We start from the raw sequence: 21677 nt of genomic DNA on the forward strand, positions 1-21677 counted from the left end.
GCTGTTTATATTTGACAATTTCACTGGAAAGCTAGCTCAGAAATATATAATCTATTTCATGTAGAGGCTGAAAAGCCACGACCCTTGCATTTATGTTGTTCAGTACTAAAGGATGTGCATAAAACATCACTAAACAGTTGATATGGAAGCTATGGTTGACATGTGAGCTGCACAAGCAGTGCTCACGAGGTACAAAATTGAGAATACAAAGTGTATTTGGAGTCGTCTTCAATAACCAATAGTGCCAACAACTCCAAAGATCGAAGTGTGTGTAAACATGAGTATTATTGAACAGCAGAACACCTGAAGCTGGGGTTGCTAGAACAGCTGCAATTTTATTGATTTTGGTATCAGTCAGTTAAAATCCTCCAATTTTATTAAATTCTCACCCAGTTTCATGATATTGCCTCTGACTTATCAAGCAACATCTTGCAGCATGAGCCTCGCACTGGCACACGGTAATTTTTTGTTGTGAGTTTTTGTGTCTGATGTAAGCTTCTAATAAACTTACATCAGACACAAAGTACTGCTGTTTCTACAAAGTATCATTTTTATTCGTAGTATAAATGTGGCTCCCTTTACATTAACCACTACTCCTAGTAGTAACTCCTCATGCGCTCGTAGTATAGCTGTTATTATCCACTCAATCGGTTACAGCGATTTATTGCTAATTTTAAAAATATCGGTACAGATATATTTTCTGGCAAAGCTAGTGTAAAAACTTATAACAGATCAGCAGAAAGTTCATTGGCTAAAAAAGAAGCACCAGTAGACAAAATTCTACATACAAGAAGATGGCATGTATGCTAGCACAAAATTTGCAAAAAAAAATATAAATATTTTTGGTGACATAGCTTTTTATTTGGTTAGTAAATTGGTTTATTATAGTCAAGGTTTGACTCAGCTAATGGGGGACACTTTCTGGTACGCAGTCGAAGTCTTCTCTTGATGACAACAAAATAGAACAAACCGGCAATTACAATAGCGGATGTGATATACAATAAATAGCACATAGACATCTCTGCACGACCTATGGCTGTTTTGGTTTCCCAATCTCGCAGTGAGTCCACGCCTGGCAAGTGTTTCCGCTCCGGAGCCTGAGAGAGGAGTTTAGGAAAATTGAAGAGTCTAACATCTGCATAGAGTGAATGTAGAAAACCATAAACCTGTAAGAAACAAAACTATCAAACAAATATGAGCTGATACAGGTAACTGCTGACTGGGTGTACATAACTAACAGATAGTCACTGTACTCACCAACTACACTCATAGTAAATGGCCTTGACAATTCATTACCACTACAAATAATCCTATAAGGTAAAGGTTCCTGGAATAGATTGTTTTATTTTAGAAGGGTCTACTGTATATTAACTTTAATCCTCGCACCTGATACTTGCACCTGCTATCGGATAATACACAACCTGCTTCGAGGGTCGTATTGCCGGAGACTAAACTGGCACTACCAGCTCAAAACTGGGGTGTATTTGAGCATCTTTTTGGAATGAAGTAAAATACCTAACATAAAGTCTGACTAGACTTCCCAGAAAGTGTGCTATGGCCACACTCAAAACAGAAAAAGATAGAGTTGATCTTAAGCTAGCCGCAGCAGCGGACCAAAGATGACAGTATGTGTAAACCTGTTCTTGCTTGCTAGATTGCATCTCTCTACTGCCAAAAGAGAGGGATTCTAGTAAAGCAGAAACCGGTGTTTCTTTAAACCCTTTACATGCAGTTTTATGGAAATGACTCAAATCATTATTAATCATATCAGCTCGACCATCGTCCAACTAAAAAAGGGTTCTCGCTGTGGAGCTCTGGCGCCATCACTCAGTGAAATATCAGTTAGGAAGGAAACAAAGGAGTAACAAGACCATCTTGATAATTGCAGAAGAGATCTTGGTAGTGATAGCTCAAATCAATCATAATGAAAAATTGCACTGGTGGCAACAGCACTTTAGATCTACCAGATTGATATCACAGCACTCTACGAGACCCGTCTATAAAGCTGCCAAAAACAGAGCTTGAAATACACCAGATTGATATCGCATCACTTTGTGAGACCCATCTAATGCTGTCAACAGCAGAACTTTAGATATACCAGATTAATGTCGCAGCACTCTGCGAAGCCTGTCTAACGCTGTCTACAACAGAACTTCAGATATACCAGATTAATATCACAGCACTCTGTAATACTTGTCTAACACTGTCAACAAAAAAAACTTCAGATATACCAGACTGATATAGCAGCACTCTGCGAGACCTGTCTAACGCTGTCAACAACAGAACTTTAGATGTACTAGATTGATATAGCAGCACTCTGGGAGACCGGTCTAACGCCATCAACAGCAGAACTTCAGATATACCAGATTAATATTGCAGCACTCTGTGTGAGACCTGTCTAAAGGTATGGACACACATAACGAATTATTCGCTCAATCTGACCGAATTCACGAAATTCACAGATTTATTCGGCCAAATATAACAGAATTATCTGAGCTGTGCATGCACACCGAACTCGTCGACGAAACGCTTTTAATTGGCTAAACAAGTTATTAGCGAGAACGATTCTAGCAGCTTTTGCAATTAGTATAGTCTAAGACACGTATGACGACGCACAATAAAAATGCGTGTGCTACTCAACATAGTACATACGACGCAACTGCTTAGATTGCGCTATTGTTGGTTTTTATCGTTCGTGCACTATGGCTACAAATCGTTTCCTTTTTAATAGCAACAACTTTCTTTTTAGCAGAAAAGTTCCGGGGCAAAAGAATTGTCCTCTTTAGCGCAATCAAATCAGTTCCATCATATTTACTATGGCAAATTGCCGTAATATTTTTTTTGTGTGTCGCTATATGTGCTTCGAACTACGTAAATTTTAAAAGATGTTAGAATCGTGCTCGCTAACCAACAATAGCGCAGTTTCATCAGGTGTAGTTCAAGAAGATGAATTGCACTCGTACTTTTATTGTCGCGATACCTGTCTTGGACTATACTAATTACAAAAATTGCTAGAGTCGTGCTCTCTAATAGCTTGTCTAATCAATTAAAAACGTTAGGTCGACAAATTTGGTGTGCATGCACAGCTCAGAGAATTCTGTGATATTTGGCTGGATAAATCTGTGAATTCTATTAATTTCGTTAATTCAGTGAAATTGAATGAATCATTTGTTACGTGTGGCCGTATCTTAACGCTGTCAACAGCAGAATTTTAGATATACCATATTAATATCACAGCACTCTGTGAGACCCGTCTAATGCCATCAAGGAGTTTAGTGAGCAACAGCAACACATTCTATTAGTGTGGTAGATAAGTGCATAAACAAAAAAAGACCTGAGTTGGCTTTGCTACCAGAAATGACATTGCCTAGGAAATAGAACAAGACCCAATTGCAGTGATTGACAGGATAATGACTCAGCACTTGCCATTACAGAGAAGTGTCTACTTGTCTATCATAAGCACCTGTGTTTTCACTATGGAAGATTTTGATGAAACCAATAAAAACTTTTCCAATCAGTTGAAATGCATGATAAAAATCGACCCTGCAAAGATAAGTTGCTCATTACAGGTGACATTGTTGCGAGAGTTAGAATTGATCACCCGAGTTGGCAGAGTTATTGGATATCAAGGGATAGAAAAATTTAACACTAACGGTGAACTTCTCCTTGCTTAGATAGAAACATGCATGCTTAGTGCTATGTTAGAGAGCTCAATGTTTTGATACTTTTAAACCTTACCGTTTCTCCATTCCATATTCCTCTGGGATTCCAGCACAAGGGGCACAACTCTTTAGAAGGAAACTCAATTTTAGGATACGCCTCACTGGTCTTTCCAGCCAACCTCGTATTTGCCTGACAGTAATAAAATGTAGGTGATTACTCTTGGTGTACTCTTTCTGCAGATACAGAGGGATCATCACAAAACTAAAAAACACTACCCACCAAAAGGTAGCAAAACAGAGGGATCTGGAAATAATTAGTATTGTCATGAATAAATGCTTTGGGTCAATGTCACGAAGCTAGCCATAATGAGTAAACAAAGTGTCGATTACGTCAAATAAAAAATTGTCATACCCTAGGACACTTATGTATTTGCGTCATTTAACTTTCGCATTTTCGGAGTCATTCATCTCGCGAAAATTTCATGAGCGAAACTAAACTATCATAACGAACGAGCGAAAACGTTAAATGAAAGAGCTTTGTTCATTGATATCCACAATAAAATCGTCATATTGGAAATGCAGATAACCTTTGTGTGTGGTTTGGCTCATTAGGCAATTTCTACTAAACTCATTATAGCTAATACGCCAACTGAGCAGCGTGGCAAAGCAAATTAAGATAACAAGTTCTTTTGGAAAAGGAGGCCTGTATTCCCTGGTTGAAAATTGGGGTAGCTAATGTTAGGCGACTAGCTATGAGCATCTGGGGGTTTGGACGGGCGGTATCAGCCCCCTCAACAGGTTTCTTTCATGCAAGGCCTCAACTGGGCATCTCACATAAAGTTTTAAAAGATTTTATCGGAAAGTATAAACATTTTTTTCTATTATTTGAGAGTTGTTTGTTTTAGGTGATGTGACTGCTAGGACATTTTCAGATTAAAATAAGCTAAACTTGACTGCAGTTGAAACGCTAAGAAAAAAGACATCTTTTTTCTTTTGAGCGTTTCAACAAAAGATCAATTTTGCCGATTTTATCTTCAGTTTATCCGCAGGTTTTTAAGCTTTCGTTGGGCCATTCCCAAATAGATGTTTGGTAAAACTTGACCCTTTGCAAACCTTTATAAAAGTCATTAACAAAAGTATTTTGCCAATCATGATAATAATGACGCCCAAAAACTATTAAAAGTTAACGTTTTTCTCTATGGCTTGGATTAAAGTGATACTCTACAGCGATAAAAACGGTTCCCGCAGCCGTTGGGCAAATAACTGTTCGAGTTAATGCTGTGGAGGTCGAGTCATCTAAAGCAGCTTATCATTACGTGGGAACGGACCAAACAAATCCGTTCAAGTTAACCAAGTGTTCGTGATAAAATTTTACATTTGTGACCTCTCATGTGAAAATCAACCAAAATGAGGGATTTTCAGATTTTTAGTTAGTAACACAGCCAGATGCAGAATTTTGTGGAGCATTTAAAGCATTTTGAATTTTTGAGTTAGCTTAAGTAGTTCATGAGATATTGCAAATTTTTGGAAGGCACGTCAGCCAAAACTCCCAAAATCTGAAATGGAGAAAATCACGAATAAAGACGCGACGCACAGAAATAGGTTGTTTACGTTAGGTTCTCCTTGGATACGGCCATTTTTATTTCACTGACTGAGGTGAAACTTGGTCTATAGGGCAAGTAAGCATGCTGAAACAGCTGGTGTACATTATTTTAAGGCCAGGACAACAGAAGACTGGTAAACCCTGCTCTCAAATTGAAAAAAAATGTCATTTTTACGCATCCGTACTTTACACTAACCGCACATTAGGAATAAGATGAGAAGCTCCTAGGAATATCACCACTAACTGATAGGCTTCAGGGTTTAACATCACATCTGAAATCCATACTGAGGTTTATTTTGCCAAAACACTGAGTGTAAAAAACACAAGGGGTATCAGACCCAAAACCACGATTACATTCCTACTCACATCTGACTCAGAAAAAGGCTAAAATTCATGCTATGATCACATTCTACGTCTTTTACCATGAAGCTTCAGGCAAACTAAACCCTCAGTGCCAAGACGGCAACATTCTCGAATGTTAGTATGCAAGTATTGTTGGCGGTCGTAGTCTAAACCTTCAGGTTTTATCCCATTCGGCAGTCCTTTGATACCTTCGAGTCTTACTTCATGGCAGGGAAGTCTAGATACGTCTGAACTTTTACTTTTCTTAAACGAAACAAAAACATGGCTGTGCATCAAAGTGACCCTGGTAGCATGGTTTGCAAACAGTACACAAAACAATTTATTAGAATAACCTGTCATCGTATTGAGGTAAGCTTGGCTGATAGAAAACTTGTGAAAGCTCTTAATTCCTTTAATTTAGAATTAAATCCTTAAATTCCTTTAAATTAAAATTAAACTCCTTTAATTTAGAATTTCCTTTATTTCATAATTAATTTAGAAAAAAATCTAAAGAATGAGCTAATGAGGTGATTGGCAACGGATTCTGACTCTGAGACACTTTTACGAGTAATAGACTTAGTGGCCTAGTGATCGTGTGACGAAGGGATTGGTTGCTCATGCCATAGGATTAATGTCAGCAGGCAAAAAAGTAAACACACAAGCATTGACCCATTGAATAAGTCATGTGGCAACTGGCAATCAATTATGAGTGAAAACACGCTTAACTCAGGCCAGTAAGTACGACAGATCACTGAGTCATGTATTGCATGATGTAATTTTATGTGACTCAGGGAGGCATACACTGGGCCAGCAACTAGTAGGCTACTGCACCTATACTATTACTACCAAAAATGAACAGGGTTGATCAGAAAAAATTCAATAAGACCCACCATGATATTTAAAGTTGCATCAAGGCTTTTTTCTGATCTTCTCCTTATGCTCGAAAGGTTTTGTGGTGTTTCCATCATCCACACAAGTAGAAATTCGGCCCATGATAATCAAATCTAACTCTGTCTTTGAAATTCTTTTATTGTAAGTCAGATGACTGAAAATCAGATTTATATCAAATTTTTTGATGCAGTCACACTTGCAACTGAAGCTAATAGGTTCATCAGGCACCATAGGATGAGTTGGTAAGCTGGCAGCAGGTGATTCTGAGTCATTAACCGGAGTACTATACGAGTGAATAACAGTTAATCCTTCGGTAGGTTCAACATCGTCTTCTTCATCGTTAATAAATTCGAGCATCCGAGCTTGCAGGTAATCAGTAACATGAAAATCTGTATCTCTAGACATTGTTTCTCCATATTCAGCATCAATATCATCGAGCGATGTGCCGATTTCTTCAGATTCATCAGATTAAAAAAAAGTTCGAAGTTTTAGAATCTTCACGAGTCGCCATTTTGATGACGTCACGATCGCATAGCAACGACTTTGATCGCAAAATTTCGGCATAAGGAGCCAATGAAATCACTTTTTGACTTCAGAAATGACTTCCTCACACTCTGATTGGTCTAGGGTAAAATAATAAACAAAGTAGCCATGTGCTCCCCAATAAACCTAATTCAAACTTCGAAGCTACATTACTAACGATAGTGAATGCCGACTTTTGGTCGATTTTCACGCGAGAGGTCACATTTTATCCGAGGGCGAGTTCTCCGAGTTTGACTATTCTTAGCCGCCAAAAATTCCTAAAAAGTTGGGGCGGCTCAACCGGCCAGCCGCCCCAGGGAATACGGGCCTGTGGAAAAACCAAGACAAACGAGGAAGATGATGATATTAGTTTAGTCACTGAATTTGTAACTGATGAAGATGAAGGTCTGGTAGGGAATGTCATAAAATTGAATAATAATTATTGTAGCGATGAATTTTATTACCAACTAAAAACAATAACAACCTTGAGCCATAGCCACCGCGTGCTATAAATACTTGAGATATAGTATTGGTGCCACATCAGTCACGACGGCAAGGACCTAGATGTCATTGATAGTCCAAGAAACAAACAGCAGCAAGCGATCAAGTTTCATTGTCGATCTCGCCCACACATTTCTTCCCGCGGTTCACAAATACAAACTAGTCCCAAATTCAAAAATTTTTTTACTAGTGAACTGGACCTGAGGAATCCAACTATGTTTGTTCTACTGCATTTATTTTCACATCACTATAGTTTCGCACTCATCAGATCTGCGAAATTAAGTTGCAGCGGAATTTTACTCTGTGTGCTTCTCACGAAACTAAATACTAGCGAAATATAAGTGTCCTAGGGTAGATACTTTCATTTTATCTGTTAATACCGAAGTGATTAGCAACAGTTGATTTAACAGATGAGAATATAACTAACAATAAGAGTGATGATTAAATATACAATGTTAAGTTTAAGTTGAAAGTTAACAAAACAGATTATTGTCTTGCAAATACAGTTGCTTGTATCCGTTGAAAAACATGGAATTAATCCATATCATTGTTGATTTTGTCACCAAGGAAAATGCCCTTCATGTTTAAAGTTGAGAAAGTAGCTCTGCTTCAGCCGCCTGCACTTCTATTCGCGTAATCATCCATTGCTAAAGTTAGACATCTAAATAATATCTTTCTTTGACGTAGTAACACTTTTTCCTTGCTTGTATCATGCACTGTTATATGATATTCAAGTGTTTATTATTCATAATAACCTGATTGTTTCCATAATTCACAGATTTCATTTTTTCAGGTCAGAAATTAACTTGATATCAGTGATTGTAAATGGGATTAATTCAATTGATATTCAGTTTGATTGATGTACGAGTTTGATCACAGTATGAATTAAACTCACATCTTGAGGTTCAACTGTATTGTTTACAGAAAGAATACTGACTCTCACACATTGCATATCTTAAAATAAAATAACTTTATCATTGACTAAACCTTTTACCACTATTTTTATTAGGCTAAGATTCATGAATATACTGAAATGAAGAGAGGTGCAAGAGGAGTTGTTTCCTCACAATATTGTGCTGACTACTCCAAATTTAGTGTGGCTAGGTCTAATAAACCACAAACTTGCATTTACCATTTCTTGCTTTTGTTAAGATATGTGTCTGTCTGACCGAAGTCACGCTTGAAGCGTTAAGAAAGAAAAAAAGAAATGCTTCAAATGGGAATTAAACTCATAAATTTGGCTTTGCGTATCGACACTTTAAACACTGAATCACTCAGCTATTTCCTCACTTATCAGAATAATTGTGAACATAGTTATTACACATAAAAATCTCTCATGGCACACAGAACTCCAGAGTATTAGCAATAATAAATTCTACTGGCATTGAATAATAATAGAATAATTATGCACATAGTTATTACATATGACAATCTCTCATGGCACACAGAACTCCAGAGTTCTAGCCATAATAAAATATACTGGCATTAAATAATAATAATAGAATAATTGTGCACATAGTTATTACCTATGACAATCTCTCATGGCACACAGGATTCCAGAGTACTAGCCATAATAAAATATACTGGCATTAAATAATAATAGAATAGTTGTGCACTTAGTTATTACATATGACAATCTCTCATGACACACAGAACTCCAGAGAACTCCAGAGAACCAGCCAATATAAAAGATACTGACACTAAAAAATAATAGAATAATTGTGAACATAGTTACTACATATGATAATCTTTCATGGCACACAGAACTCCAGAGTACCAGCCATAATAAAATATACTGGCATTAAATAATAATAGAAAAATTATGCACATAGTTATTACATATGACAACCTCTCATGACACACAGAACTCCAGAGTACCAGCCATAATATAAGATACCGGCATTAAATAATAATAGAATAATTGTGAACATAGTTACTATGTATGATAATCTCTCATGGCACACAGAACTCCAGATTATAAAATATATAAATATAAATAATTAAATAAATTAAAATTAAATAAATTAAATTAAATAAATAATAAATATCACTGATTATGCACATAGTTATTACTTTAGATATTCTATCATGGCACACAGAACTCCAGAGCACCAGCCAATATAAAAGATACTGGCACTAAATAATTATAGAATAATTATGCACATAGTTATTACATATGATAATCTCTCATGGCACACAAAACTCCAGAGTACCAGCCATAATAAAATATACTGGCATTAAATAATAATAGAATAATTGTGCACATAGTTATTACAGATGACAATCTTTCATGGCACACAGAGCTTCAGAGTACCAGCCATAATAAAATATAATGTCATTAAATAATACTAGAATAATTATGCACATTGTTATTACATATGACAACCTCTCATGTTATACAGAAATCCAGAGTACCAGCCATAATAAAATATACTGACATCAAATAATTATAGAATAATTATGCACATAGTTATTACACCCGATGATCTCTCATGACACACAGAACTACCAGAGTAAGAGTAATAATTATACTCCATAACTGTAGCACTTGAGCAATCTTTACGGTTATGATTGTGAGTTATACATCCATGAACAATGGGAGCTTATAGTAAAGGAACAATTATAGTATAGGAACAATTGATGACAGTTTGAGGAGTGTCTCTATAGGTTAAATATAGTCTATAAAGTTGTTTATATATTTATTTTTAATCAGGAGTTGTAATCTTTTGCTGTAGGCTGAGAACACATGCATGAACAATGGGAGATTATAGTAAAGCAAAATACCATAGCTTAGTAAACAAGCTTGGCTACTCCTGCTAGCCGCATAGCTCAAATCTTAACTGCGATGTAAAACTTTTATCATATTTTTAGGTGAATTATTTTGAATTCAAAATCGGAATCAGCGTGTCTGATTTACCTAGAAAATATGATAAAAGTTGTACACGGCAGTTATGACTTAAACAGTAGAAGGCACATACAGTAGTAAACTAGCAGAACTCTGAGAGAACATTTGATAAGATATAATTCGGTGACTATATTCCAGCAAATAGAGCAGGTGCATGAAAGCTCAAAGAAATTTCATAGAATGTAAAACATACGGATACATATCATTATATGGAGGATTTTACGTAAACACCTGACTGCATACCTATTAAAATAATGTACGTCACAGTTAGAATATATAATATCACCTCTGCTCCTAGTGCGATGTTATTATGAAATATATGCAGTAATGCGCATTGGAATCATAAACTAGCATACGAATACACGCATTGTATTATATGATAATCTATCTATTATTATACAGATCTCAAAGTTTGTGTGCGTGTACTTCAATTTGTCCTGCTATAGCTATTGATATCCTGAAATTAAAAGCTTGCAATCTGCTGGATTTGATCTCGGAACCTTCCATCGCCAGGCAAATATCTTACCAATTATTCTACACGAGATTAGTGGATCCATTGGGCGGTATATGTCGCTATGTGGGTGAAAATAAGCTACCGCTCTCCGTTACGGCGCAGCGTCATTTTGTACTTGCTTTCACGACTCTTATTAGTAAGAGCCGTAGATAACTGGCTTACTCAAATTAACCATTTGCAATGTGCCAGGCTAACAGCAAACAGCAAGCAACTACAATACTTGTCATTGTTCATAGGCTGAATTTTAATACTCGTGGAACACCAGGCATGCCGCTAGTACAGGCTATAGATACATGAAACTAAAACCCACCGTGTCTATGGTATGATGATACTTAGAAAGGGTATGCCTAGCTTCTTCAGCGATGACCAGCTGATCTCCTTGACCATTGAGTAGCGTAAGGCATGGACTAGGTCTTCAGAGAAAGGAGTAGATGTGCTGAAACACCAAGGAGACCATATTTTAGTGAAAGGATAATGATATCTCAGCATCCCTAGCTAGAATCATTATACAGTTGACGCTCCTATAACGCAAATAATCAGTTCTAGGAACATTAATGTTTTAGGAAATTTACGTTATAAGGACACTAAAATACATGTAAATATCCTAAGCCGTTCCAAGATCTTTCCAAACTCACCCCTTTGGTCATGCAAAAAAGGTAAAACTTTACTTAACTCTTCTAATTTATGGGCTGTACCGTAATTGCGGAAATATTGGTTTGCATCAACATCTTTTCTCCCTGTTTTGATCAACCCCACTGGTTTAATAGACCATGATTGCGGTAAATTTACACAAGTTGGTAGGAACTGTACATTTTCGACGTTCATTTACAATGATTTGCTTATTTTTTAAACAGTAAAGTCTACTTTGCAAAGAAAAGCTAGTAACAAATATTTTGTAAGTGTACAATAAAGCAAAACAAAAAAATATTTTTACTATAAAAAGCAGTTCTAATGGTTTGTCAACTATTACTATCCAGGGGTCAAGGCTAGGATAAAGATAATTTTCGACGATACTCCAGCTCGTGACAATAAAACTCATAAACCGACATTTTAACACCTCCACTTACGTATCGCCTTTGTATTTGTGAACCATTGCGCAGCTATCCTATTCACCTATTTGTCGACGTATTTAACGATTTATTTCGACAAGCTAGAATGTCGTGGAAGTCATATATAATAAATAGTACGCTAAGCGCACGGCGTTTTTTCTTCCGCAAGTGCGGCGAAATAAACTAACACTCGAATCAATTTTGAAAACTTGCCCGACTTGAATTTTTATGTTATATGGAATTTTTTCCGCAGTAGGAAGCAAAAACTTCACATAATTCTTTTACGTTATCTGGAATTTACGTTATAGGAGCGTCTAGTGTACAGTCATCACCCATAGGGTTTATACAGTCATCACCCATAGGGTTTATACAGTCATCACCCCTACACTTTATACAGTCATCACCTGTACACTTTATACAGTCATCACCTGTACACTATATACAGTCATCCCCTGTACACTTTATACAGTCATCACCCGTACACTTTATACATTCATCACCTGTACACTTTATACAGTCATCACTCATACACTTTATAAAGTCATCACCTGTACACTTTATACAGTCATCACCTGTACACTTTATACAGTCATCACCCGTACACTTTATACAGTCATCACCCGTAAACTTTATACAGTCATCACCCATACACTTTATACAGTCATCATCGGTACACTATATACAGTCATCACCTGTACACTTTATACTGTCATCACCTATACACTTTATACATTCATCACCTGTACACTTTATACAGTCATCACTCATACACTTTATACAGTCATCACTCATACACTTTATATAGTCATCACCTGTACACTTTATACAGTCATCACCTGTACATTTTATACAGTCATCACCTGTACACCTTATACAGCGATCACCATAAACTTTAATGCCTGGCATTAAAGAAGCTTTAACCAATGCATCTAACTTTTTAGAACATCTAACATCTAACATTTACCAATACACAGTATTTTTAATGTTTCAATATAGGTTTTAAAACTGAACATTTAATAACTTTAATTAATGCTCAAACTAAACTTTAAATAAAATTCTAGCGAAAATACAGTACGTATGAATAAAGCAACAATCAACAAATTGGGACTCACTTCCTGCCAGTGTCTAGGGTGTCTATGAACAGTGTGGTTTTGTCTTCATCCTTTTCTGGTATTGTAGTGTACGGCCTGAGAGAATACATTAATGATAGAAAATACAGTCAAACATGAATAACTCAAACTTGAAGAGGGTGGGTGTAGTTGTTTGGGCTATCAGAGTATTTAATTTATCTGTGCACTGTAAATGAGTGGATGTATTTACCGGATGATACATGTATATACACCAACAACATATAGGAGTATGTACAGTGTATATTTCAGTGAAAGAATGTTCATATCTCAGCATTTCTAGTTAGAATCATTATACAGTCATCACCCATGAGGTTTATACAGTCAGCACCCATACACTTTATACAGTCATCAACCATAAGGTTTATACAGTCAACACCCATAAGGTTTATACATTCATCACCCATAAGGTTTATACAGTCATCACCCATAAGGTTTATACAGTCATCACCTATAAGGTTTATACAGTCAGCACCCATAAGGTTTATACAGTCAGCACCCATAAGGTTTATACAGTCATCACCCATACACTTTATGCAGCTATAGCCGTAAACTTCAAATGGTCAATTATTCTAGCCTTTTTTGTCACAAACCTTTAAGGACTTTCGGTGTTTATATTATTTCAATAACGATTTCATCAACTTAAAATTATACAATTCGATGATTATGTTCTAACTAAACTTTCATTAAAATATACCAACAGAAATACAATATGTATTTATGATAAACAACTATGAACAAATCAGGACTAACTTCCTGTTAGTAATTAGAGTGTCCATGAGCAGTGTGGTTATGTCTCCATCTTGTTCTAGTACTGGAGTGTACAGCCTGCAAGACACAAATAACTATAATTCAACTATTTAACCATAATATATAGAAGTTCAGCTGTGGTTAATACAGTTAAATCTGAATTAGAATGAGTCCACCTCTGTAAAACTTGAGAAAGATGAGTCAAGGGTAAACAGTACTAAAGATGAAGTCTCCTAAGGCAAACTCCACAAAAATACACCAACTAATATTATGAGCTTTATTATCCAATGTTAACTGATCAATCTAAACATTCTCTTGTCGTGAAAAACTTGTCAATCCAAAAATATCATGACAAATAATATTGTAGGAAGGAAACAATAGAGAATGATAGGACTGGGTGACCCTTAAAATACTTTGAATTGCGCAACCAATCAGAGTTTAGTATAATAGACTGGAACTCTGAGGCTACTACAAAGCTACACTGTGTGAAACTACACAAGCCAATCAATTACATAATTCAAGGACGGGTGATGGTAGAAACATCATGAGGCCCCCGATGAGAAATCACAGGTTAGCTAATCATAAATCATTGGTTATTGATTGTGAGAATGAGTTGAGAATAAAAGATGGTAATCATAATAAAACATAACACGTTGGGTTGAGAATTCAAAGATTATTTTTAGATCATGCAAATAACTAGTCACCATACATTAAGTGAATGCTTTTTGAAATTATAATGCGGTGTTGTCAGAGTTGAAAACATCGAAAGTAGAGTCGGCCGCAAACAGCGTAACAAAAAGCAGCAATCAAGCTAAGATTGGCATCACAAGAATTGTAGTGCTGAAATGAAAGCGTGAAAAACTGCTAAACTAGAAATGCCTCAGCGTCGAAAGCATGAGAAACCGAGAAACTAGGAATGCAAAGCATTGTACATGACAACTAGGAATGCATCAGCATTGGAAGCATTGCTACGACAGACCATGTAGAAAAAATTGGAAACTAGAAAGCTGAGAGAAATGGCAGTCCCACCCGCTGCTACAAACGGTGTAAAAAATGGTGTAATATGGTGTAATATGGTGCTATAGCAAAATCCATTTTTTACAAATCAGTGGTTGATCATGGTTTGCAAGTTATGGCCAATCTTGTACAAATTATTGACTTAGTATAATTACCCTGGCGCACCGCATCGTCATGAAATCTCATAAGATGGCAGATGTCAAGATATATCACATGTCAGAAAAGAATGCTGACTGACATCAAAGACACTTTAAATAGGCGTTACAAGAATAGTGTAATACTCCCAAGAATGAACTTAGGCAATCAATGACACTTGGCAATCATCTGAGAATGAGTATATAAGGAGAAGCTGGCAGCTAGCAAGAGAGCAATAAGTTGGCAGCGAGCCAAGTAGCAAAAGAGGGTGCAGCAAGAAAGGAGCCAAGACATAGAGAGGCTAGTATAATCCAAAGGAGCCTGCAGCAAATGGCATGTAGAGGATCAACTCATCAAGAAAAAAACACACAGCTGACACAATTTACTCACAAAGGTGGAAAACCGGGAAACTATAAGGCCCCGAGAAAAGAGAGTTTATTAAGCCTCCCTGCCAACAGAAGGAGTCATCATCACATGCCTAATAAACACGTACTTATTAAAAGGCCATAACTAATTGAGCTAAGTATAAAGGCATACTGTTCTTTTTGTTTTGACTTTTGTTTTGCATTGCGCAACCAACCAGGGTTTAGTATAATAGGCAGGAACTCTGAGGCTACTACAAAGTTACACCGCAGAATAACTGACAGAATTGACAAAATTGACAGAATAATTGTCATTTTTGACCATCTGAAGAAAATAGAGTTCCCATATACTTGGAAACAAACCACTGACGTGTTATTGTTAATTATAAGATAATAGCTTACAGAAAGTCCTGCGCCTCGAAATCTCAATACTAATTGTTGGAACATTGATACTTATGTTCATTATTGCAACAGCGCGTTACAGTCAAACCAAAGTTCAGAAAAACACTATAGTAGTGCCCATCTCCATTGATTGGGTTGTTGTTTCAATTTTGTTTTATAGCAACAGTCAGGTTTTTTGGGGTAGAAGTGCCACTTTGTTTGCGGTAAAAATTTGTCTTGGATGAAATTGAATTCAATGTCCATAGGCTAACCATTACACATAGAATCATTGTAGTATTTCACTCAAAAGAGACACAAAAAACAATACATTTCACATCAATATCATAACTACAAATTAAAAAATCAAAAGTATGATCATTAATATCTAATTCGATATCTAAGTAATAGTATATTCTTAGTTAGATATCAATTTAGAAACTTCTGTCATACAGCCCACGACCAAAGTGATAATGGAAAAAGAAAGGGTACTGTTGGTTGTTGATAAAGTAGTTCTCAGCAGGAATTGACAGAGTATAGTGTAAATGAGACTTGTTTGAAATAGAAATGTTCTAGAAATAGCTTGAAAAGCTTGGTTTAATACAATAATAAATCGCACCTAATCACACAAACAATCACACCTAATCTACTACTATCTCAAATATGTTTTACAACGATAAAAACAATATTAATTTAAGCTGTAGGCCTAATCTATTGTAATGTATGTAATTCAACAACCATAACGAAATATGGTTATTATAACTCTGAAATGCAAAATTAGAAGTAAAATGGCAAGCTTCTGTGTACTATACACAGTTTGAAAGTTGGTTGCGTTGAATGTAGAATGGTTTCGATAGCGATCTTTAACAGAAAGCAAGTATGAGCATTCACGCGTCTGAAACTGCAGCAAAATAAAAAAATGTTTTCGTCATAAAGGGGCATTGTAGTTCCGCCCTAGCTTGTACATAAGTTGTAAAGAATTTTGGCTAAAGTTTTAAATAATGCAACCTTCGGTGATTGGACAAAAAACAGGCTGATAAACTGTGTACCACAATTTCGTACCTGTAGTTCGGTCTACGCTTCAAACAGTCTACATTTATTACAGAAACCTTCGAATAAATTCGATTACAAGTAAACAATGTCATAGACTGGTGAAATGGGACGAGTACGACTGGAGTGGCTCAGAACCTGGTCACTTGACAGGGGATTTTCTGTTTTTGTCACATTTTCTGTTCTTGCACATGCCCAGTTGCATTTAATCATGATTAATATTAGACACTGGCCACAATGCTATATTCTATCACAGCAATATTACAATAACCCACTACTAATAACCCAATACTGTTAAGAAATATAAGATAAGATTTTATGGAAAAATGTGCATAAATATTTGCAGAATCTTGCATAAGATTATCGTACACAGAGAGGTATTTGAAAAATGTATAGTAAAATAGAGAAATGTATCAAAAATATAAATGTCAAAAAAATTGGTAAGATTTGCCATGAGATATTAAATATTAGAGAAAAACAGAAAATTCCCCTGTCACGTGACCAGGTTTTGAGCCACTCCAGTTATACTCGTCCGGTGAAACGAGCACGGTTTTCTCGTGAAATGCGCGCTGCTAAATAGTTCTACTATCTGTCGCACGGCTTTATTGGCATATCATAGGCCGGTCTTACCTTTTATTAACCAGGCTTTTCAAGCATTTTTTGGCGATTTTCGTCCACACTAATCTGTCTATTTGTGTATAATCCGATCAGATGGGTAAGTTTTAAGATAATGCCGACGGTTTACAAAGACTTGGTAAAATATTTAAATAGGCTTAAATGTGTTTTGTATCGTTATTATACTTTAACGACTCTACAAAACGATGGTTAAATCTGTTTATGAGATTTCAAAACAAGGGTTCGTCTCATTGTTGATGAATAATTTTCGTAAGTTAAGTGTGTGTGATGCATAGAACAGGATGTCCGGTTTGCGACAGGAGAGAGGAATGCGGCATCTTAACTGCGAGAACGAGAGAGGTAGAAAGCAAGAACTAGGAACTTAAACCAGGTACGTTAGAGTGTGCACATGCATTTATCATAAAAAAAATCTCAAACTTCGTTTCGCTCGTTTGGTTGTGGTACAATATAAAATAGTTATAACAAAAAATTTCTCCCTTGCCTAGGTATGACTAAAGTGTTATTATTATATTTTCCCACCTAGTCAGCACAGCAGGTGCGTAAGGGGCGTGGAAACACGGTGTGTTTACACTAATAAGTGGTTTCAAAATAAGATTTTTTTTAAAATTATATTGTGTTTTTCTATTTATTTATATATACATATATATATATTTATTTATATATACATATATATATATATTTTTTTTTTTACATCATCTTATCATGATCTTAACTCTCTTAGTGTACAGGGCCAAAAGTACTGATAGAACACATTAGTTCTTATATATGGAGTATAGGTGTTTGATTTTTGGCGGGTTTTGTATCCTATGTTTTCGCATTTGAATGGTGGTTCTATGCCCTCGACAACACATCTTACAAAGAGTTTATGCCTACCCTCTCTTGTTCTCTCCTGTAAAGACTAAACACTTGTATCTTTCGTAATTTTGTAAAACTTATCTGGCCCTTAATGTTAAAAATAAATCGTAGTGCTTTATTTTGAAACTTTTCAAGCTGTTTGACATGTTTACTTTGATAGGGATCCCAGATTTGTGAGGCATATTCTAGCGTTGGCCTTACTAAAGAAAAATAGGCAATCTTTTTTGTAGGGGTATCTGCAGATTTTAGCACCCTTCTGATCATTGCCAACTTCTGTGTAGACTTAGTTGTTATTTTGTCTATGTGTTCAATCCATTTTAGATCTGCTTGTAGTTGTAATCCGAGATAAGGAAAAGAAGACACTTTATTTAGATTTTGTCCACAGAAAGTATATCCAGGGTGGCAATTAATGTTTTTACCAATTTGTAAGAATGTGCACTTGTCAACATTAAATTTCATTTGCCACTTAGAAGCCCAAGCCTCTAATGCAGAAAGGTCTTGTTTTAAAAGCGTTAATTTGTCACACATGTAATACAGTATTGCATCATTGGCAAAAAGACGACACTGTGATTGAAGACAAGATGGTAAATCATTGATATATATCAGAAAAAGCAAAGGGCCCAAAACTGAGCCCTGTGGCACACCTGAACTGACTAGTTTTGTGTTAAACCTCTGACCCTCGATTTCAACAAATTGATGTCGATCGCTAAGAAAGTCAGATATCCAGGAAAACAAGACATTGTTAATACCAATATGTGATAGTGTAAAGATCAGTTTTCGATGATTAACGGTGTCAAATGCTTTAGAAAAGTCTAATATTAAAACATCAGTGGTTTGTTTTTGATCGTATAGGTGTGAAAGGTGTCCAACAGTATGAGCTAATTGAGTCTCGCAAGACCTATGAGATCGAAAACCATGTTGACTGTCTACAAAAATGTTACCTTCCTTAAAAATCTTATACAAATATGAGGAAACTATGTGTTCTAAAAGCTTGCACACTATGCTAGTGAGGGAAATAGGTCTATAATTGTTTGGTATTTGTTTGTTTCCCTTTTTGTGTAAAGGTTGGACTCTACCAAGTTTCCAAATCGAAGGTAGCTTTGCTATTGCCAGAGAGTATGCAAAGATTGAAGAAAGGCTATTATACACTACCGAAGCAAATGTTTTAGCATGATGCCTTGTCACATTGTCAGGTCCACAGGACTTGGTGGTGTCCAAGTTATTGAGCAACTGTAGGACTCCTAAGCTATCAATGTGAATTAATGTTTTATCAGAGATATCTTTAGTATTGAGGCTATGACATTGGGTTCCATCATCAACTGTGTTAACGACACTAATTCTATAAAAAAGATTGGCAAGCATGATAAACGTCTTCAATGATTAGCTGTGTAATTAAAACTTCTAGTGGGCTACATGAACTCTTACCTTTACATTTGATTTTCGTTATACACGTGTAGTAAGCATTAGGCTACAGTATTCACTAATTAAATCTCCGATACGCAAAGTCACCACTAGCGCGCGACGCTCATTTCAGTTCCACAATGACATAGCGCAAGTTTCAACAATGCAATATTTAGCTGCTCTGTCTTTTGTGATTCCTCAAACTTCAGAAAGACGTCAACATGTTAGGTCGTGGGTTACGGTTGGCCGAGCACAATTTTGTCTTGTCACTGCATATTTCCGCCTTATTTAAATCAGTCCTTGCGCCGTCAACCTGCTTTCACATTTGTTACTTACAAGTAAATATTGCTATGATAATGTTGGTTATCTACTTTAACCAGTTTTATTAATTGTTAGTTTTTAATTAAATTGAAAACGTTGTACTGAACAGGTTTGTAGACTAATTACATTACTATTTCAAGTTATAGGCCAACGACTGCACTCATTCAGTAAGAGTAGGCTAGATTGCATTTCAAGCTGTGAGTTGTTCTAGAGTATTATGATTTAAAAGACTCATAAATTTTTAATCTATTCATAAAATGTGCAAGGCTTACAAAACACTGTTCAAGAGTAGAATTGTGCAAGTGTGATTGTTGATTGCAAGAGGTTCAGTATGCCTGACATCAGATATATGAGCAATCTTTATTGTGGTAATCAATGCTGAATGATATTCGTTCAATGTTCATTAGTTGCTGTAAAGATATTTGAATGCTGTGATCTATACCACGGATTAGGCAGCCCTAATTGATCACAGCAAACTAATATACATAATGTATTTCTACGTGTGTTTTCAATTCACATTTATTTTGTTTAGACCCAGGATAGGTAGCCAAGTGGGTTAATATCACCAGGTTGATTATATTGCAAATTGTTTCATTGCCATTTACAATGCACCTCATAAGAAGGATATACCCTGATTTGTAACCGAACTATCATAAAAGAAGGCCATGCTGAGATAAGCTAGGGTGTTTTTGGATTTGCTTGGCATAGTTGATATGCTTTTATGGTAATCACCCACTTGATAATTGTATAAGAGTTAAGATAGTTTCTGTGAGGATGAAGATGAAACATGATGGTATGTTAAAAAACAATGGTAAAAGCTTATCAAGGGTGCATTTGTGTGCCTCATCATATTATTTACAAACCATGACCTGAGGTCGTTGACATAATCTATTACTAGAAATTCCACTGTCATACAGCCCACGACCAAAGAGATGGCCAGAGATATTGGCAAAAAAATAAAGGGTACTGATGGTTGAGAAATGCAATATTAGCAATCAAATGGCTCTGCAGTGCAATAGGATAACTGCAATGGTAGCTGTAATGTACTGGGTGTGGGTGTTATTATATACAACAATAAGCAATAATGAATGGAAAAGATGTTTATATTTTCCCCCTGCAACAGGAGAAATGCAGTATTGGCCAATATTAGAGGTAAAATGCACTGATATTCTTAGAATAATCAATTTATTAATATAGTAATAATAGAAAACCAATACACGATTTTGTTTACATTTCAAAACGTCATAGGTAGCATATCGAGAAGTTGTGGTATTTATATAGGTTTTTAGAAAATTTATTTAAAAAGTGTTTGGTCATGACAAACAACAACAATGAAAGGAAAATATTACACGTTTATATCTCTCCCTTGCAATAGGAGAAATGCAATGTTGGCCAATATTATAAGTAAAATGCACTGATATTATTAAAATAACCAATATTGTTAATATAGTAATACAGCAATAATAGAAAACCTATGAGGGTTCATGCGTCTCGAAGATTTCTGCAAACTGCAGCAAAATAAAAGCTGTTATAAAAGTGTTATAAAGCTGTAGGCCTAATTTACTGTAATGTATATAATTCAACAACAATAAAGAAATATGTTTATTATAACTATGAAATGCAAAATTAGAGGTAAAATGGCAAGCTACTGTGTAC

The 21677-nt window shown here is 35.8% G+C and overlaps 1 long non-coding RNA gene across 1 annotated transcript; it reads right to left on the reverse strand.

Annotated features, from left to right (window-relative positions):
* Positions 1-714: 714 nt before the first annotated feature.
* Positions 715-19833, reverse strand: LOC137410167 (uncharacterized). Its single transcript, XR_010981004.1, has 5 exons — positions 19725-19833; positions 13102-13176; positions 11251-11376; positions 3739-3852; positions 715-1166 (listed from the first exon to the last, which is right to left on the reverse strand). It is a non-coding gene; the product is annotated as an uncharacterized lncRNA (long non-coding RNA).
* Positions 19834-21677: the final 1844 nt, after the last annotated feature.

The sequence above is a fragment of the Watersipora subatra genome, unplaced genomic scaffold, assembly GCF_963576615.1.
Source record: "Watersipora subatra unplaced genomic scaffold, tzWatSuba1.1 SCAFFOLD_139, whole genome shotgun sequence".
In the NCBI taxonomy this organism is placed as follows: domain Eukaryota; kingdom Metazoa; phylum Bryozoa; class Gymnolaemata; order Cheilostomatida; family Watersiporidae; genus Watersipora; species Watersipora subatra.